The sequence below is a fragment of the Notamacropus eugenii genome, chromosome 6 (genome assembly GCF_028372415.1).
Source record: "Notamacropus eugenii isolate mMacEug1 chromosome 6, mMacEug1.pri_v2, whole genome shotgun sequence".
Taxonomy (NCBI): Eukaryota; Metazoa; Chordata; class Mammalia; order Diprotodontia; family Macropodidae; genus Notamacropus; species Notamacropus eugenii.
The window spans coordinates 262,290,837-262,296,836 of NC_092877.1; positions in this window are offsets into that span (position 1 = coordinate 262,290,837).

Genomic DNA, 6,000 nt, shown 5'->3' on the forward strand with positions numbered 1-6,000 from the left:
GTTGAAATCAATACTTCTCTAGCCAAATTTCCAATTGAAGAAGAGGTTTTGAGGACCATTAGGCTCCTCTCCTGTGGCAAAGCACCTGGTATTGATTCTCTTCCAGCTAAGAATTGCAAGGGGTGTGTTTTGGTCCATTGCTCATACAAGAGCCGACTGATATTTTCCAGGTTATATGGCAAGATGAGGTTATCCCCCAGGAGCTCAAGGATGCCTCCATTGTCCATCTCTATACAAGTAAAGTAAACAGATTGTCCTGTGACAATCACAGAGGTATTTCTCTCTTATTCATTGTTGACAAGGTTCTTGCCAGAGTTCCCTTTAATAGTCTGATCCTTCATCTGAATCATTTACCATTTACCTGATCTACATCATCTCCCTGAGAGCCAGTGTGGCTTTTAAAAGGGCTGAGGAACAGTTGATACAGTGTTTGCTACCCAACAACTCAAGGAGAAATGTGAGCAGCAGAACAGAGTTCTGTATACAACATTCATTGATCTAACTGAGGCCTTTGACACTGTCAGTCATGATGGCATATGGAAAATTATGTCAAAATTTGATTGTTTGGAGAAGTTCATCAGTATTTTACATCCACTTCATGACAATATTCTTGCCTGGTTTCTGGATAATGGACAATGCTCTCGTGTCTTCCCAGTCACTAATGGAGTAAAACAAGGCTGTGTGTTTGCTTCCATGCTTTTAGCATGATGTTTTCAGTCATGTTTCCAGATGTCTTCAATGAGGAGAAACATAACATCAAGGTCAGCTACCACACTTAAGATAAATGATTTAACTTAAAAAGAACTACAAACCAGGACTAAAATGGAGGGACAGTTGGTAGATGATTTTTTGTTTGCAAATGATTGTGTACTCAATGCAGCCTCTGAAGCTGAGATGCAACAAAGCATGCATCAATTCTCTGCTGCTTGTGCTAATTTTGTCCTAACAATCAACACCGAGAAAACCCAGGTACTTCATCAGCAGCACATCATCCATATGTAGAACCATTGATTACAGCAAATGGAGAAGCTTTGAATACTGTGGATAAGTTCACTTACCTTGGCAGTATACTTTCCAGGGATGTACACATTGATTATGAGGTCAACATACACATTACCAGAGTTAGCTCAGTGTTTGGGAGGCTACAAAGGAAAGTATGGGAGAGAAGACATATTAGAATTCCTACCAAACTGAAGATCTACAGAGTTGTTGTGCTGACCTCATTGTTGCATGTCTGTGAAACCTGGACAGCTTACCACACCAATAAACCAAATCCCTTTCATTTGAATTGTCTTAGGAAGATTCTGAAGATCATCTGCCAGGATAAGACACCAGACACTGAGGTCCTTTCTTAAATTAAACTGCCAAGCCTTCAAATTGTACTGCAGACAATGCAACTGTGATGGACTGGCCATGTTGTTCAAATGCCAAATGTATGCTTCCCCAAAAGGCTGTTTTATGGAGAACTCACACAGGGCAGGTACTCACATGGTGGCCAGAAAAAGCCATATAAGGTTACTCTCAACATCTCTCTTAAGAACTCTGGAATTGATTGTGTGACATGGGAGACACTGGCACAGGACTGTCCAACATGATGTGCCCTCCTCCTTAAAGGTGCTGTGCTCTGTAAGCAAAGCAGAATTGAAGTAGCTCAAAAGAGACACAAGATGAACAAATTTAGAGTATCAACCCCAAATATTCTCTTTGACTATTTGTACCTAATCTGTGGTGGAACATTCCGAGCTTGCATTGGTCTGATCAACCATAGTTGGACACACTGTAACTAGCCTCTATCATAGTGATGCCATTTTGTTCCTCTTTGAGATTGAAGGACAACAACCAATTGGATATTTTGCTTTTAATTGTGTTTGTTAGTATGACAGCTACTGAAGCAAGGATCAGAAAGGGTTAAGCTACCCAAGGCATCCACAAAAGTCTGAAAACTCGTAATCTCCACAATCACAGTCAACTTCCACTTTGGCCTTCTGTCACTGTTCACGAAACTTTCTACCTTGATGAGAAGACAGTGAGTTTTGTTTTACTATTGGGAAAAACCTCTAGTTGCCTGGGATTGGAACAACATTATCTGGAAAGAAAGAAACAATCTGTATTTGGACTCCCTTCGCAGCAGTGGGCCTTGTTTTCAGAGAGCTGAATCTTTACTCAAGTTGCCAAAACTCTTGAAAATGTAATGAGAAGTGCTTTGGCATGAATATAGAAGTGACCTTCCAGTCTGTCCTGATGTGACAAAAGCAAGCTCTTTGTGAGCCTTGAAGACTGACTATAGACTCAACTGCATACCTACTGATGCTGCTGCTCTGAGATTTCATTTCATTTGCTAATGTGACAATATGGCCAACCTGTCCTCTGAAGTCTACCAAGCCAAATTTTTAGTAGTCAGTGTAGCGCTCTCTCTCTCTCTCTCTCTCTCTCTCTCTCTCTCTCTCTCTCTCTCTCTCTCTCTCCCTCCCTCCCTCTCTCTCTGTCTCCCCCTCCCTCCCTCCCGCTCTCCCTCCCTCCCTTCCTCCCTCCCTCCCTCCCTCCCTCCCTCCCTCTCTCTCTGTCTCTGTCTCTCTGTCTCTCTCTCTGTCTCTCTCTCTGTCTCTCTCTCTCTCTCTCTCTCTCTCTCTGTATGTGTGTGTGCATGTATTGAAGTGGATAGAGTGCTGGCCTTGAAGTCAGTAAGACCTGAATTCAAATCTTGCCTCATTCACTTACTAGTTGTGTGACTGTGGACAAACCAACTGACATCTCTGGACCTTAATTTTCTCATCTATGAAATGAAGGAGTTGGACTTGTCCTCAGAGGTCCCTTCTAACTCTCAATCTATGATCCAATTAAGATCTACTCCCTTAATTAATAAGCACTGAGGCTTTGTTCTCCCTGGGAAGGCTAAGCAGTGTAAATACATATTTGTTGTTATATTAGCTGCTTAAGTGAAACTGTGGTTTTTGTTATCAGCAAAAACTGGTCAGGGAAGAACAGGCTTTTAGTGATCCTTCCATGTGAAAGTTCTTGATGGCCCATGTTAGTTTTGCTGCAAACTCTTTTCAAAGTCAAACTTTAAGAATTTGGAAAGAACTCTTCACATTTAAAGCTGGTACTCAGCACTTCCCAGTAGATCAACAGAATTTATTTCTTTTCTTAGACTGTGAACCAGATTGACAATTCTCTGGCTTAGTCAGGAACAAGATCAGATGGATTGAGGAAAGAGAGAAGAGGCTAGAACAGGGGTGAGAAACCTGTGGCCTTGAGGTCACATGAGTCCCTCTAGGTCCTCAAGTGCAGCTCTTTGACTGAATCCAAGTTTCACAGAACAAATTCGGAGAACAAATCCACATGTGGCCTTGAGGCTTCAGTTTACCCACCCCTGGGTTAGAAAAAAGCACTTTTGTACAAAGCCAGCATCTTCTTGTCCTCAATAGACCAGCCACTAAGCTTTCCTTTTGTAAGTCCATAAGTAACAGCATGGAAATGTTAGTAGGAGAATGTTAATTTAAAAAAAAAATAAATCTGTCATGGCATTATAGAAATATAACATGGAGAAATTACAAGGTCATCTTCCTGTTGACCCGGTGGGAGCCAGCCTCTCTTCCGACTTCACACCTAAAGAGAGACTTTGAGAATGTGAAAAGGACTCACAGGAAAATTGTGACTCAGGGATCAGCTCACTGGATTGCAAACAGAAAAAGGAAGGATAAAGGATGGTTTTCAAATGTGTGGGCTAGCTCTTTTTCTCCACTGAGAGGGAACCCTCCCCCCCAGAGGCTTAAGCATTATAGAACTAAATTAGACATTTCTTGAGGTGGTTGTTGAAGAAGACTGTGGGAGGTGATTTTCTGAAAGTCTTTTGAAATAAGTTGTCTTGTTTTCTGTCTCTGAATGAAATTTAGTTTCAAACTGTTCTGAGACTTGAACCAAACATGAAACTGTAAAGGGATTCTCCTTCATATAACATGGCTTTCAGGGTATTAAACTCACGTTCCTCCATATTTGATTCCAACCTCTAGTTGTGAACTTACAACTTCTCTGTTGGTCTACACCAGGGCTTCTTAAACTTTTTCCATCTGTGACCCCTTTTCACCCAAGAAATTTTTATGTGACCCCAGGTGTGTACATATACAAATCTAATATTTACTGATAATAAATCATAAAGAAATTTATTTTAAAACATTTCTTTGGTATATTATAATTTTACCATTTATTAAAGACAGAAGCAAATTTGCACACTAATGAAATGGAGGTGCTTTTTTACTTTTGCATAAAGAATTAAGTCTTGACAGAATATTTGATACTACAGGCTGTAGAGCATCTTCAATGCTTTTCCGAATAGATCAATATTTTAATTTTATAATCATCAGTTCTGAGAACACCACTTTACATAAATATGTAGTACAAAATGGTAGAAGTATGTCTAGGGCCATTTCAGAAATTGTTGAAAATTTTGTCCTAATCCCAAGCTAAAATTCATTTAATGATTTTGTATGTACAGTAAAAATACTGCAATTCATGATATAAAATAGGTTCGAATCTAAGCCAGGATGTTTCTGGCAGCATTCCTTGAAATTGCGCAGCGTGAAGGCATGGGAAGGGCAAAGTGTGCACGCTGTGTGTTCAGAACCAAGGCTGTGGTGAAGTTGTGTGATGCAACACGGGCAAGCACTGCCAGAAATACCTCAGATTCATTACACATTTGCTTTTGAAATAATTTTTAGTCATTACACATTCAGACACATTCTACTCTTGCCAAATTTTTGTGACCCCCCCCATTCAGTTATGTGACCCCATATGGGGACATGATCCACAGTTTAATAAATGCTCATTCTTTCCTCCTTTCATTTTGGGCTTTAGTTTCTCATGTTTCTTTTACCCCAGTAAAAAGATTGAACTCTGGAAGGATCCAATCAGGTCCTTAGATCTCACCATACCAAAGCAATTCCTCACCAATATCATATTCATGTATTATGTATATGATTTTGTTGTTGTTCACCAATAAACTACCTGAGTCAAGTATTGATTCTGTTTGAGCTGAACCTTAGGATCATAGATTTGGAGCTGAAAATGACTTAGAGACCCCCACCCCCAGGCCCTCATCCCCTTCTTTTAGAGGTAAAGAAATATAGGCACAGAGGAATTCAAACCTGGGTTTCATGACTTCAAATCCATCTTTGTATCCATCTACTGGACCAAAAAGCCCTGATAATCAAAGTCTACAGCATCATAGAATACAGTGTGATGTGCCAGACGCATCAATAGAATTGCTTCTGTTGCTGGAATTGGAGTGGAGGTTGGGATGGAGATCTGGGTGAATGGTTTCCTAGGTGCACTAGGTTAAGTTTATCAAACCTTGAAAATTACCCTGGAGAGCTCTCGGTGGCAGTAAGCACAGGCCACTTTGTTCATTCTGATCAATGATCTTTGATGCAGAGCTATCTGTCTATGAGCATCCAAATCTAAAATTAGCTTCTCTTTTCTAAATCCCTAGATTCTTAATACATGCTTATTGAATTGGATTGCATTATATCTTTTTTCTCCCCGTTGTACAAAGGTAGCTGCAGTGATTCATGGATGTGATATGATGTGTGGAGTCAGAAAAGAAAGCTTTTACTTGAATTATAATAAAGAATATATATTTTGTTCTATGAATATTAGACACTAATCCTTCCCAACCATGTGTAATTTCTACAAATAAAGTCTTCGTATAGATGAAATTAGTAAAATACCCAGACAATTTATACCAGGTATTTGTACAAGTGACATTGTTTACAAAGTGACCAAGAGCCAGATTGCTTTTTTCTCGAATCTTAAACCTGATTTCTTAAGGATGGACATTTCTGAGGACTCTTCTAGAAAGGATTCCCTCTCAGAAGATTGCTTTCTAACATTTTTATACCTTCCCTGATTATTGCTTTGGCACTGTTATCTTAAATAAGACTTGCCAATAATCCAGAAAGGATCAGACCCAGTATGTTCTATTTAGCCTAGAGAAGTTGCAGTGAC